The 19,610-nt window shown below is 42.7% G+C and overlaps 1 long non-coding RNA gene across 1 annotated transcript in view; it reads left to right on the top strand.

Annotated features, from left to right (window-relative positions):
• The window catches only part of LOC141139335 (uncharacterized), a 34,596-nt gene extending 15,406 nt beyond the window's left edge, over positions 1-19,190 (top strand). Inside the window, exons 4-7 of the long non-coding RNA XR_012243748.1 lie at positions 16,049-16,159; positions 16,540-16,611; positions 16,697-16,873; positions 18,591-19,190. This is a non-coding gene — a long non-coding RNA (uncharacterized lncRNA). The remainder of the gene's footprint in view (positions 1-16,048; positions 16,160-16,539; positions 16,612-16,696; positions 16,874-18,590) is intronic.
• The last annotated feature ends 420 nt before the right edge of the window (positions 19,191-19,610 follow it).

Below are 19,610 nucleotides of genomic sequence, written 5' to 3'. Positions count from 1 at the left end.
TATATCATGACTGCCTGATTGTAAGGATGTCTTTTTGATGTCTTTTTGATGATTTTTTTCTAAATAAAGAAATTTTGTGCAGCAATCCCATTTGGATTTTCCCCAAATTATTAGGTATTTTGGGGTTTATTAAAGGCAAATCCACTCTGCATTACCAGTGTACTCACTGTAAATCTGAGGGAAAGCACTGGTGATTTTATCATCCAATCATGTAGAAGCAAAGATGCTGTTTTTTATTTTCCTTGCATGTCCCCCTCAGATCTCCAGCAACTGCACTTCTAAGTGCACTTGTAGTGCAAAGTGGATTTGCCTTTAGTAAATAAACCCCAAAGTGCAAGATACCTAATAATTTAGGGTGTACAGAGCAAAATGCTAGAGTGCAATTTACCTAATGGGGAAGCTATTTAACATAACATATTTTAAAAGGCATTTTTTTCTAGTGATATCAAGAATATTATTATAATGCTTGTTGTTTGTTTTTTTGGGCAAGTTACCACAACACCATTATCCCTGAGTTTATAAGATCAAAGATACAACTATGTTGGTGTCCCTTGTTAATTTTTAATTTTTTTTTTAAATGTAACTGCCTACTCCCAAACTGTCATTTCAAGTAGAAACACATAGCCAAGTATTATTCTACATAAGTTTTTTATTGTGCAGAAAAAAATAAAACAAATTAAATTAGACATGCTATCTGCCATCCAAATACAAAGAACTTAACCAAAAAGTGCATTCTATGCATACAAAAATATAGAAATTTTAACAAATAAAATCATTATTAACCACTTGCCGACCGCTGTCAGCACATATACTTCGGCAGAATGGCACGGCTGGGCAAAATAACGTACCTGTACGTTACTTTGAATTTCCAGCCGTGCACGCGCATGCGCACCACGAGCTCCGTGACCGTGCCCGCGGGACCCGCGGACTCGATCGCCACTGGGATTCCCGCGATCGTGTCACGGAGCTAAAGAACGGGGACATGCAGATGTAAACAGCATCTCCCCATTCTGCCTAGTGACAGGACACCAATCGTCTGCTCCCTGTCATCGGGAGCAGCGATCAGTATCATGTCACTGCTAGCCCATCCCCCCCCACAGTTACAATCACTGCCCAGGACACACTTAACCCCTCCCCACCCCCTTGTGGTTAACCCCTTCACTGCCAGTGACATTTTTACAGTAATAAATGCATTTTTATAGCATTGATTGCTGTATTAATGCCAATGGTCCCAAGAATGTGTCAAAATTGTCCGATGTGTCCGCAATAATGTCGCAGTCATGATAAAAATTGCTGATCGCTGCTATTACTAGTAAAAGATAAATTATTAATAAAAATGCCATAAAACTATCCCCTATTTTGCAGACGCTATAACTTTTGCTGAAACCAATCAATAAAAGCTTATTGCGTTTTTTTTTTTACCAAAAATATGTTGAAGAATATGTATCGGCCTAAACGGAGGAAAAAAAATGTTTTTTTATATATTTTTGGGTGATATTTATTATAGCAAAAAGTAAAAAATAATGCGTTTTTTTCAAAATTGTCGCTATTTTTTTGTTTATAGCGCAAAAAATAAAAACAGTGGTGATCAAATACCACCAAAAGAAAGCTCTATTTGTGGGAAAAAAAGGACGTCAATATTGTTTGGGAGCCACGTCGCACGACCACGCAATTGTCAGTTAAAACGATGCAGTGCCGAATCGCAAAAAGTGCTCTGGTCAGGAAGGGGGTAAATTCTTCCGGGGCTGAAGTGGTTAATGTACACACAGCAACCCATATTGACAGAAAAACACAGAATTGTTGACATTTTTGCAGATTTATTAAAAAAGAAAAACTGAAATATCACATGGTCCTAAGTATTCAGACCCTTTGCTCAGTATTTAGTAGAAGCACCCTTTTGATCTAAGTTTTTCACAGCTGGATTTGGGGATCCTCTGCCATTCCTCCTTGCAAATCCTCTCCAGTTCTGTCAGATTGGATGGTAAACGTTGGTGGACAGCCATTTGTAGGTCTCTCCAGAGATGCTCAATTGGGTTTTAGTCAGGGCTCTGGCTGGGCCATTCAAGAACAGTTACGGAGTTGTTGTGAAGCCACTCCTTCGTTATTTTAGCTGTGTGCTTAGATTCAATTAGTAAGTGGTGAAGGGGTTGAAATCCCCAGTCCAGCGGCCATGTTGGGGGTCTTGTGGCTAGTATTGCCACTGACCACCATACTGCTGTGGTGGGTGGGGTGGCTGTGATGTGTGGGTTGGCTGTGGAGGTGGTGGAGGTGTCCAGTGAAGAAAGCAAAGCCCTGTATGAGCTAGAGCGGGCAGGGGATTGTATAGTTAAAAGTAGTGATAAAGGAGGTAACATGGTCCTGCTGTCTGGTGATCTATATGAAAAAGAAATTTTCAGACAGCTGGGGGATTCCTGCACCTACTTGAAACTGTCAAGTTGATAAACTTAACTGGCAATTGATTCTGGCCCATGAAGCTAGCCTCCTGACCAAAAAGGAATGGGATTATCTGAAGGTGGGAGAATATAACAACCCCACCTTATATATAATCCCGAAATTGCATAAATTCCTTACCAACCCACCGTCTTGGCGATAAAGGGCCCTATGGAAAGAGTGGGTAGATATATAGATGGATTCGTCAAAACCACGGTGACCTCCTTGTTGTCTTATGCCTTGGACACTCGTGATGTCCTGGCCAAGTTGCAGTATTTGTAGATTACACCTGGGGCCCTCCTGGTGGGGATCGATGTGCAGTCGCTCTACACGTCGATACCCCAAGAGTGGGGCCTCAGGGCTGTCTCATTTTTCCTGGAGATGACCCATCCTGAATTTGGTACGCAAAATTTGTTTATTTTGGAGTTTTAGAACTTGCCTTAACTAATAACTATTTGCAATTTCTGGATGGGTACTACCAACAGACAATGTGGACTGCCATGGGAGCACCATGGGCTCCATCATATGCCTGTCTTCACCTGGGCCTTTGGGAGCAGGACATAGTCTACCAGATGTCGATGTATCTCAGTGGGGTACTTACCTGGCTGAGGTACATTGATGACATCTTTATGGTGTGGTTGGGTGATGAAGAACAACTCTATGAGTTCCTCTCCGCTTTAAATAACAATGAGAGAAACATCACACTAACCCACACAGTAGACCCGAGGACAATTTCCTTTCTCAAACTACAAATCTCTATAGTTGGTAATAGAATAATGATGGAACGTATGTCAAGGGCGCTCAGAATGTCAGGACCAGGCAGTTAGTGTCTTTATTGGATGGATAGAGTGGTCTTCAAACACTTAGGGCTGCACTCAAAGAGGGAAGCAATCTCTAATAGAAAACAAATAAAAGAAAAAAAAGCGCCTCTAAGTGCAGAATTAAAACTTTTAATATCCCCAAACAAGATTAACACTTACAGAATCAAGGACAAGAAGAGGCATAACATGGATGTATGAAGCAGGTGATCCGGCATCAGGAGGTCCCAGTGTATCACAGCTTTCCAGGGATAATGATATGCAGCAGCAGAAGGTCCCAGGATAACCAGCAGGTGAACACCCCAGGCTCTGGGAACACTGGTGAAGCAATCGCGTCGTCTGAGACAGTGTGGAGCATGAATCCCGGAAATAACATCAGTAGGAGGGGACAACAACCAGCATGGACCGCAAACAGGAAATATGTAATCAAAACGGACGCTTTTCGGAACTACTGATTGGCTCCTTCTTCAAGCCAATGACTAACTACTTAGCAAATAGTGTAACAAGCGCGCATCATAAAATAGTGTGTACTAAATATAAGTGATCCCAATAGTTTTGACTACTATTAATATAACAAAACCATTCCAATATGGCCAAAACCCATTGAAAACATTTTTAAAAATATATTTTTTGAAAAATTCTGTGAAATTAGCTTATTTTCTATAATAAGAATTATATGATATTCTTATAATCACACACTAATGCCCCGTACACACGGTCGGATTTTCCGATGGACAATGTCCGATCGGAGCGTGTTGTCGGAAATTCCGACCGTGTGTGGGCGCCATCGGATATTTTCCATCGGATTTTCCGACACACAAAGTTGGAGAGCAGGAGATAAAATTTTCCAACAACAAAATCCGATCGCGTCAATTCCGACCGTGTGTGGCCTGTTCCGACGCACAAAGTGCCACGCATGCTCAGAAGAAATTCCGACACGGGACAGCTCGTTCTGGTAAACTTAGCGTTCGCAATGGATACAGCACTTTCGTCACGCTGCAATGTTCAAAATGGTTTAATACAGCGTACTCTCTTCTTCTTTATAATGTGACAAGAATTAAGTCGTTTTGCTGCTCATATTCACACACACTTCTCACAAACTTTTATTTGTGTTTTTTTAGTGGGATTCCCTGAATATATTGTTATTAGTTGTCACATCTGACAGTTTTATATTTTTTTTATTTTTTATTTTTTGGATTTTCAGCCTTTTTTTTTTCTTTAATGTTTGGATTTTTGCCAAGGCTGATCTTTGTTCAATGTTATTTTTATTTTTACTCCCGAATATTTTTGTGTGTGTTTTGTGTGTCAAGTTACCCCAACACCATTGATATCTTTTATTATTTAATCTCAAGGAGATTGTTTGGTGTTGGTGTCCCTTGTTCATTTCACATTGTATATTTGAAATGTACCTGAATCCTCACAAACCAACTGTCCTTTTTGAAGTAAAACACATAGAGTATAATTCAAAACAAAAATCCTTTATTAAGGGATCAGAACCAAACAAAGATGAAGGCAACACTGGATCAACAGGAGAAATTAGCGAAGCCTGGGACCCCCACGGCAGACATCAATTCTTCAACATCAAAATTGGTGGCCTGAGGAGTCCATATGTAAGGGAGGCCAGTCTGGTCCAGAATTCGCAGAGATCCAGATAGTAGCAGATGACATCTGTGTCCCCACGCTGTGGTACCACAAGAGGCTGCATTTTTTGGCCGACCAGACTGAACCCAGGGCAATCACTGTCTGGTCTTCCTTCCACGCTTCCTTCTGGGCTGTGGCTGTGCAGTTGGAGATGTGGCAGGAGGAGGAGTAGGACCTGGAGGAGGAGGAGGAGGACTGGGGGGACCTGGAGGAGGACTGGGAGGACCTGGAGGAGAGGGAGGAGGAGGAGGAGGAGGACCTGCAGGAGGAGGAGGAGGACCATCCCCAAGATGTGTGTGAGGTGTAATTTGGCCCCTCATACCTTTCTCCAGAGCCTCCGATATGAGGGCCTCACACAAGACTTTTTGGCCCTCCTCCATCCTCTGCATTTTATAGGCTATGAAGGCAGCAATGTTCTCCTCCATGGTGTGGGGTGCTCCCAGGACCTCTGTAGCCCTCCAAAAGAATGCTATAGCAGCCTCCTCTAGGGTACTCCTCCTACTGCCACTTTCTCTTTTCAGGGGGGGTGGAGGGACCTTGATATCAGCCAGCCGGCTCGGCCCGGCCACCTCCTGGCTGAGACTTCCCTGTGTATGAAAAAGGGACATGGTTGTAATGTTTTGCATCATCAATCACAATCCTAAATTAGTACTCCCAACTAACATCTAGTTAACATCATTGATTGGACAAGCAGAAATATTTAGAGGAATGCTATACCTGGCTCAATCTGGGCTCCTCCACATGTGACCTGGAAGGCCCAGGTTGGGCGTCAGAAGCCTCAGCCGGGGGGGGAAGGAAGCGTGGAAGGAAGACTGGAGAGGGATGGCCTGGGTTCAGTCTGGCCTGCCAGAAAGTGCAGCCTGTCGTAGTACAACATCCTGGGGACATAGATGTCATCTGCTGCTCCGGATCTCTGTGAATCCAGGACTTTCTTGCGCTCCCTCAGATATGTGCTCCTCAGGCCACCAATGAAAATCTTTAAATAAGTGATGTCTGCCGTGGGGATCACCTGCTTCACAATTTCACACAATTGCTCCAGTGCTGCCTTCCTCTTTGCTTGGTTCTTGAAATGGGGGTGGGTAATCTCCCACAGACAGGGCAGCTCACTTAGCATCTCTACGAATACTGACATGAAGTCATTGTCTTTCATTAAGATATCCATGTTCACTGCAAGACACAACACAAGACAAAGCCTAATGTCAGACAAAACTCTCCTAATCTTGTTACAATATAGGCCTCAGTCTAGAAGCAGTATAGGCACAAGTTTGTCTCTTACCTTCGTTCTTACGATCGGTGCGTCCAATGCTCCTTCCTCCGCTCACAGATCGTACGTAATACGCACGCGTGTTACGCTTTATACACACTGCGCATGCGTGTAACTCCGCCCGCCCCGACATTCTTTCTAGTCTATTCCCCGCCCCTTTTCATCGGCGCAGTGGGTGAAGAGCACATGGCGGAGTTACAGCAGGTGCGTGCTAATTCTAGCAACGAGGAGGAGGAGGAGGAAAGGCCGGATCCAGGCACGTCCCGATCCAGAAGGAGACGTTTTAAGGCCACAAATATGTCGTTTGGGAAGATGTTGGAGATGGTCGACATCATGAAGAAGTCCGACTATGACGGAAAATATGGGCCTTACCCCAACCCGAACATCCGAAAGGCCAAGATCATGGCGAAAGTGGTCAGGAGTCTTGAGAGGAATTTCGGGGTACGAAGATCGAAAGATCAGCTCAGGAAGCGGTGGTCGGACCTGAAGTTGAGAGAGCCAGAGCAGTACCGAAAGATCCGGAGAGTGCTGCAAAAAAGTAATTAGTTGTGCTGTGTTCCTATTCTTTCTGTCTTTATTCCGTTCGTTCTGCTTCATATGCTTTTATTAATTGTAACGTTTAAAAGGGCAACTGTAATGTTCGTGTGCCCATTATTCGTTCGTATCAAACATTTTTCTTTCGGCCTCTAGAACACCATTGTTTAGGCCATATGCATTTTCACACATTTTTTGGGGCCTACTTGGATGCCAAATATTTGTTTGTGTAGATGGGTTTGTTACTAGAATGAAATGCCAACTAGATTGTGTGTAAGGAGAGGACACTGAGCAGCTGTTTTCACATCTGGACACTGGAGCACTAGTGTGGGACACAAGAACACCATTTTTATTAGGGGGGGCACACAGGTGCTCCAGTGTATACTATAGGGGGGGCTACATCTGTGAAGCTTGTACCAAACAGGTAAAGTATTGCAGCTTGACAAAGGACACTAAAAAATATACATCTTGGAACTCGGCTAAAATAGACAATTGTACCCCACTTCCAAGCAATGTTTCCTATTTCTAGTTCTGCCATCAAATATCTGTGTGCTAAGTATACCATTTTTGTTTTACATAGGGGAGAAAAGACTCGGAGACCCCCCACCTCTGGAAGAAGGGGAAATACCGCAAACACAAGATGCTGAGCAGGAGGAAGAAGAAGACGTGGTGGAGATTGGCACCACAACAGGTGAGTGTCTGCGACCACAGGCTCAGGTAAAAGAGATGGATGGTGGCAGATTTTTGAGACCTTTATTTTTGTTCTTTATCTCTTTTTAGGTGATCGTGATGTGAGGGATAGAGAACGCTTTACTTCTGAAAGTGCCCAGATCCTGATCGGGGAGATCATGGGGTGTAATGCCGAACTGCAAAACATCAAGCAAAAAATCAATGATGTTATTAAAAAAAATAATAACATCATTGATGTTTTGGGGCGAATTTAAACCCCACAAAATCACCTGTTTTATTATTGTGGTCCAATCTTCAAAAAATGTTTTCAATGTTTAGAAAAGCCAAATTTGGAGGATGCACACAGTGTGCCAACATGTGCTATCTGCCATCACGGGAGATCAATGGACGCGTTTTGGGGATGCAACCCCCTCCTCAATTATAAAGTCGCGTTGAGGAAGGGCTTTCTCCCCCAAAACACGTCCCTTGATCCCCCCTGATGGCAGATAGCACATGTTGACATTCGTAAATTGGTGTGCATTTTCCAGGGGTGATTTCCCCCCATCTGAACGCTATATCAAACCCAGTTCCTAAATACTGATGTCTGATATAGCCTTCAGGTTTTACCTAATGTGAACTTTGTAAGTTCAAGTTTTTTGGCTTTCTTGTTGGTTTTACACAGGCCTGTTTTATCTGAAATGGATATTTCGATTTTTGATAATGCTACTGCAAAAATTGTTATACAACAAACATGTTGGTTTGTTTTAAAAACCTTTCGTAAATGCACATGTGATTGTGCAGGTATAAAAAAGTGCCTTATTCAAGAATGTGTGGATTATTGTCTCAACACTACAACACTTTTGGGGTGATGTGATTGCTGTTTTATGCAAAAATGGGGGCTATTTCCTAAGGGCAAATACACTTTGCACTACAAGTGCAGGTTCAGTGCAGTTGCAAATGCACTTGTAGTGAAATGTGTTTTTGCATTTAGGAAGTACCAGCCAACACTGTTTTTTATAAGGTTACCCAATCACGACATTTTCTGCACTCAACACATTTCTGTCAGGGTCAGCTAAAACAAACACAAGCAGTAAATGTCCACAAAGAATTTCTTTTGGTTGTTTTTTTATTTGAAAAAGGTTTCACAGATTGTCTGGCATATTGATAGCCCCCCCCTACCCGCAAAGAACTCCAGGTAGCGTAACCGGACATCACGGGCACTCAGGGAGGGCAAGCCAGGACGGCCACTTTCAAGCGCCGTCAGTGTTGATGGATTTGGGATTCTAGGCCTCAGGCCCAACTGAGCCAGCATAGTTGGCTGAATGTTTTCTTAAAAAATTATGGAGAACACAGCAGGCAAGTATTATATGGTTCAGTTTATACTCCGCCATATGGATGGGTGTCATAAATAATCGGAACCGGCTGGCCAGGATTCCAAATGTGTTCTCCACCACTCTTCGGGCTCTGGCCAGCCGGTAATTAAAAACCCTCTGTTCCGGGGTGAGGGTCCTCATCGGGAATGGCCGCATCAGGTGGTCCCCCAGCACAAATGCTTCATCAGCAACGAACACAAATGGGAGACCTTCAACATTGTCCTCTGGAGGTGGCAAGTCCAAGCTGCCATTCTGGAGACGCCTGTAGAACTCCGTCTGGGCGATCACTCCACCATCGGACATCAGGCCATTCTTCCCCACGTCCACATACAAGAACTCGTAATTAGCCGACACCACCGCCAACATCACTATACTATTAAACCCCTTGTAATTATAATAGTACGACCCCGAGTTGGGTGGTGGGACGATGTGGACGTGTTTCCCATCAATTGCCCCTCCGCAGTTAGGAAAGTCCCACCGCTGGGCAAAGTGGGAGGCCACAGTCTGCCATTCCTGTGGCGTTGAAGGAAACTGTTGAGGAAAAAACAATAAACATTACTATTTTTTCACAGAAACATGGCAAGCAGATTAGACACAAACATTATGGGGCAACCTCCAGATAGCATTTATTAAGGGGAATTTAACAACAACAAAGTATAAGGTACACCTATCATATTCCCCCTCCCCCCCTCATGGGCCATTTCTAACATTATAGGGGGGGGAACTCTTGGACAGGTAACCCTCTTCACTTCATTGAGAGATGAATGCCTAAATAATGGATATTACTTGGAACAGCCCCTCCTTAGTTACACTATTGGCAGACCACTGGACAGGTAAGAAGTGTCATAATACAAAGATATAAATACACACTGTACACATTTGAGCACATTTGAACATTCTGCTATTACCTATCAAGATAATAATAGGATACAAAAACTTTAAACAGTACCATTGGAAAGTATACAGGCAGGCCCTTGCACTACATGCTTTGGGGAATTTCATCCATACATCGGACCAGTAAAGAGGTGGGTATAGTGTGTATGGGTTTGGCAAAGTCAGCAGATAGATGATTGAGGATAGAGAATTGGGATCAGCTGACTTAGCAGTTGGGGGAGGGAGGGTTACAAAAAATTTGGGGACACCACAAAAAAAACCCTCTGGCACTCTGCCTGAATTTAAATAAAAAAATAACATTTCAAAACATTTTAGGGGGTGTTTGGGGTAAAGCACTACTATAGAGCTGATAAAATACATTGTTAAGTGACTACATGAGGTGAATATAGGGCAGGAGACACCATGCTGGAGAGGTTATTGAAGGGCAAATATGTATGAAGGACCTAAAATAATAATTACAAAACAATCCAGCATGCATGAGAACAAAGGGAACATTCACAGCATATTACAATCATGGTAATTAGGGAATGAGGAAAGAAATACAAGATATTATCAAACATTAAATACAATAAAATGTGAGATAAAAGGATAAAAATCTTACCTTCATATAGTCCTTCTGCAGGACCTGGATGATGGCAGAACAGGTCTCTGGGATAATGATCCCCAGAGCCTGGGGGGAGATGCCTGTCGAGAACTTCAAGTCCTGCAGACTTCTCCCTGTGGCCAAATACCGCAAGGTAGCGACCAACCTCTGCTCCGCAGTGATGGCTTGCCTCATGCAGGTATCCTGCCTGCTGATATAGGGGGTCAGCGAAGCCAACAGGCAGTGAAACACGGGGTCCGTCATCCTGAGAAAGTTCCTGAAATCATCAGGATTATTCTCACGGATCTCACGGAGCAAAGGCATATGACAGAACTGGTCACGCTGAAGCAACCAATTCTTGGTCCATGAACTCCTCCCCACCCTGTTCATGGACAGAACTTGTGTCAAGGTCAGGACCCCAACACCAAGCCCCCACACAGCACGAACTCTACGAGGAGTACGCATACGAAACATGGCTAGAAAACAGTCGGCTGCTCAGAACGAAGTAACAGAACGCACTGAAGAACAGCAAGGCCTGTGAAGAGCGACCTGAAAACCAGTAACGAACGAACAAGAATACAATGACTACCTAAAGTCACGCAGAACTTGCTTGCATGCACTGAAGAGCAGATACAAACCCACAAGCACAAACTGAATGGCAGAAAACGATCTGAAAGCCACGAGTCTGAAAAAGCACGAATCTTCTCTCACCAAACTTTTACTAACACGAGATTAGCAAAAGGAGCCCAACGGGTGCCGCGCTTGGTTCTGAACCGGCCTTTTCTAGTCTCGTCGTACGTGGTGTACGTGACCGCGTGGTTGTCGATCGGAAATTCCGACAACTTTGTGCGACCGTGTGTAGGCAAAACAAGTTTGAGCCAACATCCGTCGGAACAAATCCTAGGATTTTGTTGTTGGAATATCCGAACAAAGTCCGACCGTGTGTACGCCCTATAAGTGTTCTATAGTGAAACTAAATCATGTGAAAAAATTACTTGAAAAAATTCCTAAAAAAAAAATGTGTTACTGGCTACAATGTTGCTTGAGAATTTCAATCCGCAACCACCATACATATCCAAATTGGTGCTAAAAATAATTATCAGTGAAGCACTTAACCCCCTTAGACATGTTACAGGAATATTAATCAGTCCTTGATAGGAATATATTAGGTTGATGTTGACACAAATCTTCTTTATGGGGAGAGGCACACCGATAATCCTCCTTCTCACAGAATTAATAGAAAAGGCCGCTTACCGTATCAGATGGATCTCAGGTTAGTGAGATCAGATGAGCATGTTGCATTAGCCTGCCGGCCTCTTAGATTATCACCTGGGCGTTTTTCCTTGGAGGTTTCCTCAACCACTGCGCTCCGATCCCTTAAGCAGATCTATCCTCACTGGTACAATGTATCAGATTTCAAAATATTTAGCTATTTAGTTCATCCATACAGAAGATATACCTCAGTGGGAACAAAGCGGAAAGGGCTCCATAGTGCAAATGTGTTTTATAGATTTATTCAAAATCTTTTTCACAGTCACTTAAAAAGATTCTTTTCACTGCAGATGTTCACAGCAAACGTACACAGCACATCAGGAACCACAAATCAAAAACTCCCAAGTATACACCAAACGGGAACCAGATAAAAAACAGGAACCAGATAAAAATAGCTAATATTCAGCATACATGGAGAGCGGGAGCAAACCGGCTGACTGCATGGAGAAAGAACAGACAAACGTGATGGCGTCACAGCCTCTAGCTCCACCCGACGCGTTTCCCCTAAACAGGCTTCCACTGGGAACGGAGACAAATGTTACACTATTTGCTAAATATTTTTTGGGTTTTTTGTATTTATTGACTAACACGAGCAGCAGCACATTTTTTATTTGTATGGTTAGCGCAAAATTACGTTTCTTTTTATAATGACTAACTACTTCCACATTCAGAAAACCCACTGCAGCGCACATGCTCTTACAGGCCTCCAGTTATCACTCTGTTCATTTGGTCAAGGGAATCCCTGTGGGTCAGTTCCTGGGCTGCACGGAAACTGTTCCAGGGATGACGATTTCCATAGGGAGGCAGGAGAGATGTTTGGCCAATTTAGAGATAGAGCCTACTCACATAGAATCCTTAAGAGGGTGCATAAAAAGGCCTGGACAAAAGACAGGAGGGATCTCCTGGTCAAAAAGCAGGATACTCAAAAGACATCATGCAAATAAACCCTTAAAGGATAATCACTAGCTACGGGGCACAATGAGAACAAGTGAGAAATGTACTCCAAAAGCATTGTGGAATTCTCAAAAAATCCACTGCACTAATTGACATTGTTGGACCCCGTCCCCTAGTCGCCAGAAGGGCCCGTAACCTTAAGGACTCCCTAGTTCACTCAGAATACTCTAGGGAAAGAACTACAAACTGACTGACCTACCCCCTCTCAAGGGAATGTATGCATGTGGGCACTGTGAAATGTGTACATTCGTTCAGAAAACTGCAAATTTCACCAATGCGAATCGGAGTGTGGTCTTTAAAATTAATAATTTCATCAACTGTGCAACCTCCAGTGTGATTTACATGCTGGAGTGTCCGTGTAAGAAGTACTATATAGGAAAGACCAAGCGACAACTCCGAATTCGCATCGGTGAACATTTGAGGAGTATTAAAAACTCAAGCAAGGATTTGAATAATAAGAAGAGAGAAGATATGTCCCCACTAGCATTACATTTTGCAGATGTTCATGGAGGCAGCATGGCTGGTATCAGTATTAAGGGGATTTATACCCTGAACTTGCCATCACGGAGAGGCGATTTTGATACCATACTGCTGCAAAAGGAAAGAATGTGGATATTTAAGCTCAAGACGCTTGCGCCTCTGGGCCTGAATACTGAGTGCAGTTTTCAGCCCTTCCTTGAACGCTAACTGTAACTAGAATCTATTACCTGTGTATGGAACAGAATGATTTCTAGTTGAGGACAGAATCTGTCCCCCCTTTTTGGGTGCTGATATGGTGTATCTATGCGGTATTCAGCTCTTAAATGATATACTGTGATATATGGTTGCATCTACTTCATCCTTGACTGTTGTATTATCTCAGTGATCCTGGTATTCTGCTCTGCGTTTCCTCTGTGCCCTGACCCTTCTAGCATTTTTGGGTAACTTGGTTGCTATGATATGCCCATGTAATTGTTTCTAGCCAAGCGCAGAATGAATGAGTGGTGTTTACTAGGGAGATTAACATCTAGTGGTCGTGGTTGAAATTGCAGCCCTTAACCAACTGTGTTGTGCAAAAAAAGAGTATAAATAGACGACTGCTCCTGACTCCTCCCATCCTTGAGAAAAGCCATGTGATTGGGTGAAACATGTCGGTAACGACACTACGGCAGTGATGCTTTATACGTCATGGATGACGCTATCAAGCTAGCGCAAGCACACTACACATTTTGAGACCAGTGGGAGATATCTTTGGCTGAGGTATCAGGATGGCGTCCCTGGACGGCATAATGCTACATTGATACCAGCAGATCTACTTAGCGAAGCTAACAGGACCTCTGTGCGGTAATAGGCTGATAAAATGACTGCAGTGTGAAGACCCTACCCCCCTCATCCCAACTAACTGAGTTCTGTGCACACAACTGGGACACCTGTCAGAGACCGGATGTGCTTGCTTACTGCGGTCAGGTGAGCAGACCCTTTGGTCCTTAGACTTTCTTTAATCTTGAATAATATGCCTGTACTCACCTGCAGATAACCTCTACCCACTGTTCAACGATATAACCCCATACCGGACTAGCCCTGCTAAACGGCCTGATATAGACTTCCTGAAATCACTATCAGTGGCTATATACCGATTTCTACACAGGGTATGTTATCAGCTAAATAACAGCTATTCAGCTAACCCAGTGTTATGTTTATTATGGGGTTTACTCTTCAAGTGTGTGGACTTTAGAATCAATTCCCTGGTATCCCCTAGACGGGGGCCTTTTTACATACAGTGACAGGATATGCACATTGATTTATGGTGACACACACTAGGATCTATGTGCCTACCTAACAGTCACTTCTAGCACTTTCTAGCACTTTATATTGCAATTGATTTGGGTATATGATGTGTGCTTGTTGTACACAGCTGCTTTTACTCAGACAGCGTCTTATTTTAATGTAGTCTAGGTGTTGGTGGTGGGTGCCTAGTTTTAATATAACTTTGTATTATTTTTTTGTGCAATAGTTTCCCTGATATGAGCAGCTTGGTCCGCCCCTGACTTCTTTTTCAGGGGGTCCTTCTTCCCCCTGTATTTTTCTTACCTGATTTTTAAGTGTCGGTGACCGCACCTTAACTGGTGAGCCTGCATTTTAGGGACACTGTACCTGCTATGCACATCTACTGGATGGTGCAGCGTACATACAGTAGTGAGTTGATGGTCTTCATTATCTGCTATTGATATGGAAACCACTTGTTATTTTACCAATAACGTCTAGTTATCATCATTGTATTTTTGGATACAAATATGTTCAACAATGCTATACCTGGGTCAAGTTGGGCTCCTCAACATCTTCATCCTGTGCATCAGGACCTGTGCGGACCTCAGGAGCTGTGGCCTCAGCAGATGTTGAAGAGAGCGTAGACAGCGATGGCCTGGGTTCTGTCTGGTTTGTCAAAAACCGCAGGCTGTGGTAATACCACAGCCTGGGAACATATAGGTCATCCGCTGCTGCTCCTGACCTCTCAGATTCCAGGACCTTGTTCAGCTTCCTTTTTAAATGTACTCCTCAGGTTAGCAATCTTTTGCTTTATGTAGTTGGTGTCTGCCCTGGGGTACACTGGTTTGACCAACTCCACTAGTTTCTTCAAAGCTGCCTTTGTCAATATTTTATTGGAGTAGTCTCTACTCTTGACCTTCCAGAGACAGGGCAGTTCCTGGTACACGTCAATGAATTGGGGTAGAAATTCAGGGGAAGTAAATTTATCCATCATGATAAATGATATGATGCCTGCAAGACAGAACACAAAACAAACCATAATGTCTGGCTTAACTCATAAGCTGGTCTCAATATAGTCCTCAATCTAAGCAGTATAGGCCACTACCCACCTATGCCCCAATTTCCAATTGTACCTTCGTTTTATGCCTCCTTTCTTGTGTTGGCGATTGTTAGTCCTCCACTCCAAGATCGTTCCTATGGCCATTCCATCGACTGTGCATTCTGGCTTTATTTACACTGAGCAAGCGTCAAACTCCACTCTCAGTTAGCCATGATGCTGGGTCGTGACCATCTCCCTTCTGCATGCGACACACACGGCGGAACATTCGGGAGGGACAACATGGCGGATTCTGAGGATTACAGCAAGCCCTGTGGTGGTGGAGCTAATAGGAGGCACAAAGCAACCCCCATGAGCAACAGTGAGATGGTGCGCATCCTAGAGTAGCACGATTACGACTGCAAGCTGCGCAATTACAAAAGGCCCAACAGCCAAAATGACATCATTTTGGAGAAGGTCATGGCTGTTTTGCAGTGCAAATTTTTCGGTGGAATGATCAAAGGACCAAATGCGAAAACGATGGTCTGATCTCAAACGCAGTGAACAAGACCAGATGGAGTACATACATCAGATCATAAAAAAAGTAAGCAATATTTGCATCTAAACTATATGTATATGTGTGAATTAGCTGTCTGTATATGTTCTTTCTCCAAATAGCTCTAGAGAATTCTATATAAGCTTTTCTAAAATCTTTGTATGACTTGGGATTCCAAAGATGAAGGTAAATATAAAGCATATATGAACATTCTTATTTGGTCATGTTTTTGTCCATTATTTTTTTTGGAACTTATTGTTTTTTTCTTCTTTTAACAGGGAGGCACCAAAAAAGAAGGCTCCAGCCAAGCCACCACAAGGGACGAAGTGAGGCTACCCTCGCTCGGGCTCCAACAGGGGAGGCAACAAGGCCATCTTCCTCCCAAATACGTAAGTGCCAACTTCAAACACACTAATTTAGCCACCGACAGGGGTGTTTCTAGGTGGGCCAAAGGCCATGGGCTTAGGGCAGAGCTTAAGGGGTAAAGAACACTTTCTGGTTGCTGCCTGGCTCATCAGTGCCCATTAATACAGCCTTGCTAGTGTAGACATGGGTAGAGGAGAGGCCCTGGGGCTCTCAGTCACACAGAGTCACCCCTGGGGCTCTCAGTCACACAGAGTCACCCCTGCTAGGATCATATATCCCGTATCCCATAGGAGACAAGAGGGGTGGGGGGGGCAACTGCAGGACTTTTTCAATGTTGGCACTTGTCAAGTGTTTGTCCTCTGGAAAATGCCATCACCTTCCCTTTTCTATGCATTTTTCACAGTAAAAAAAACAGAGCACAGCATGGTGGAGTCCACTAGTCAGAAGCAAACATTGACATCAGACCAAGTGCAAGGTTGGTCAACTAATGTAGCAAAATGGATGCTAGAAACAGATGCGACTTGGCGTGGCTTAATAAATGGTGTATTGTTTCTTTTTAGAGGAAAGTGAGTGTGGTCAGCTCACCCAGGATGTTTCTTTGGAGCCATGGGATCTGACTCCTGGACCCAGCACAGACATTGCCATTGTGGTCGTCAAATCCCCTGACGTGAGTCACAGTGAGGGCCAAAGAAAACGAGAAGAGGAAGAAAGTATTTAGGAGCCTCTTGTTTGCACAAGTAAGTATCCTTGGAATCTTATTAAAAATAAATGATGCTCTCTAATCAACTTGTCAATCAGTGCACAGCTCCTAAAAAATATATATGCAATTAATTGCTAGATAAACAAAAATACCATATGTGGGTGCAAACATGAAGCATCTAATACATGCGATCAACCGCAATCCACTATATTAAAAAAAAAAAAACGTTATATATATATAAAACTAAGTGTGCATATATCCTATCAGAACTCATGAGCTGTCATATTGGTTGAACATGCATTGTGAGAAACATGCAAAAAGACTTATTGTATTCCCACTAACTATGCCTCAAACATAAACAATATGTAAACAATAATAATCACCAACAAGTCCATTAATCATCTTCACTCAAACATAGGAGTTGGTTTGTGTTTAGATGTTCAGCCTACATTCAGCTATGCCTCCAAAGTATTCAGTGTCAGATATATAGTATTTCCCAGGTCATTCATAGATAGTAACTTGCGCTTTGTTTCACTCTCAGCATTTCTCACGTGGTCTGTGACGTAACCCGTGGGAGGAGCTAGTGACGAGCACTGCCGTTACGAGTTAACAGCACGGCAGCAGCGGCTTTGAGGAGTCACGCACGTAGCGGCTGATTGTTTTCCATCTTTATGCCTGACTTGCAATGGGGTATATGTGAGTGTATCACTATGTTTATCCTTCTTGGTTTCTTTATGACCATTGCGCAATGATGTGTATTGTTTTACTTACATGAATCAACTGCATGCTGAGAGTGAAACAAAGTGCAAGTCACTATCTATGAATGACCTGGGAAATACTATATATCTGACACTGAATACTTTGGAGGCATAGCTGAATGTAGGCTGAACATCTAAACACAAACCAACTCCTATGTTTGAGTGAAGATGATTAATGGACTTGTTGGTGATTATTATTGTTTACATATTGTTTGTGTTTGAGGCATAGTTAGTGGGAATACAATAAGCCTTTTTGCATGTTTCTCACTATGCATGTTCAACCAATATGACAGCTCATGAGTTCTGATAGGATATATTCACATTTAGTTTTGTATATATAACTTTTGATTTTTTTGAATATAGTGTGATTGCTTTTCACATGTATTAGATGCTTGATGTTTGCACCCACATATGGTATTTTTGTTTATCTAGCAATTAATTGCATATATATTTTTTAGGAGCTGTGCACTGATTGACAAGTTAATTAGAGCGCATCATTTATTTTTAATATTATATCACAATAGGGTGTCTGAACACTCATGATTGATTGCAGCTTAATTATATAGTTATTTTTCAATCACTATTTATCACGAATTCCATCTCAGCGCTTGAGTTTCTACACAACACATATCCTTGGAATCTTGCTTCAAATGTGTATACATGTTGAGTGTTTAGATGACCAAACCCACTCCACACATTATCAAAGTATGTAGTGCCTTAACATTAGCATGGAGAAGGAAGAGGTGGAAGGAGCTGGCAGTGTTGCTAGGTACCCGAGTTTGGGATACCCAGGCACCAGGGCCAAGATTACAGAGTAGTTGCAGTTTGTACATTCCTAGTAGTGTAGGTGTCTGAAGGGCAAGCAGGTTGCAAGCAACAATATACTGGGTAGGTAAGTATTTCCTGAATTTGACTAGTAATTTGACCATAACTCACTATGTAGGGCCTCAGCCACTTGACCATCCTCCCCTTATTACTCTTTACTCTTCTTACTAGGTCATGATTTTCCACGATGTACTATTGGCAGAATGAGTGCAGATATGTTGCATTGTTTGAAGAACCTGGAGCAAATCAAGAAGGCTGCCACTGCTTTACAGTAGAAGTAGTAGAAGAATAAGAGATTTTGTGGACATGCTTGCCAAATTTTAATTTCCTCTTGCCTGGTCTGAAGTTTATTGTTCCACGTGTTGGCTCCTGTTTGCCCTTTTAATAATTACCATGTTTTTATGACTTTTAAATGTGAAAGTTTAGGGACAGAACTCAATGTTTCTAGACTTCACTCCTCTAGGTGCACCACCAGGTCCTGTTTTCTAGATTTTCCTTAGTCTAAAAATTACTGTGCAAATTGCTAACAGTGAAAATGACAACATCACCTGTGCCAAATTAAAGAAATCTCAAAAACATGACCTTGGTTTGTATCTTGAGGAGGAGAGTTGGGAAACACTGCCCTAACTAATGTGAATTGTAATGTTTATGTGTTTTTTAGAATCTAAAACCCCAAATTTTAAGGTGTCCCAAATTGGCCCTTAACATTCTTATTCTCCCCATGATCCCATGCCTAAAATGTGTGTAGTTCCATACATCTCTTTTTCAAAAACTCCAAAACACACAGTGTGTCAACATGTGCTATTTCCCATCACAGGGTATCAATGGACACGTTTTAGTGGTGCATCACTTCCTCATAACTAAAGTAGCTCAGAGGAAGAGGTTGCGCCCCTGAAACGTTTCCATTGATACCCCGTAATGGGAGATAGCACATGTTGACACACTGTGTGTTTTGTGGGTTTAGAAAAATAGATCTTGGTAACTACACACATTTTAGGCATGGGATCATAAGGGACATTTAATTGTTATGCCTCTACGTGTACGTGGCTTAAAACTTTGGCTTTTACACTTTATATTATTTTTATTATGTCATATATCAATAAGTTCTTCTTGTTTTACCCTGGATGTAAAATACCTGTATTATATCTTCCTATGGCATATGTCAAAAGTTTTTTTTTTGTACTACCTTTT

This window comes from Aquarana catesbeiana, linkage group LG04 (genome assembly GCF_042186555.1).
Source record: "Aquarana catesbeiana isolate 2022-GZ linkage group LG04, ASM4218655v1, whole genome shotgun sequence".
NCBI lineage: Eukaryota > Metazoa > Chordata > Amphibia > Anura > Ranidae > Aquarana > Aquarana catesbeiana.
The sequence above is the reverse complement of the archived record's forward strand: the minus strand, read 5'-3'. Positions and strand labels throughout refer to the sequence as shown.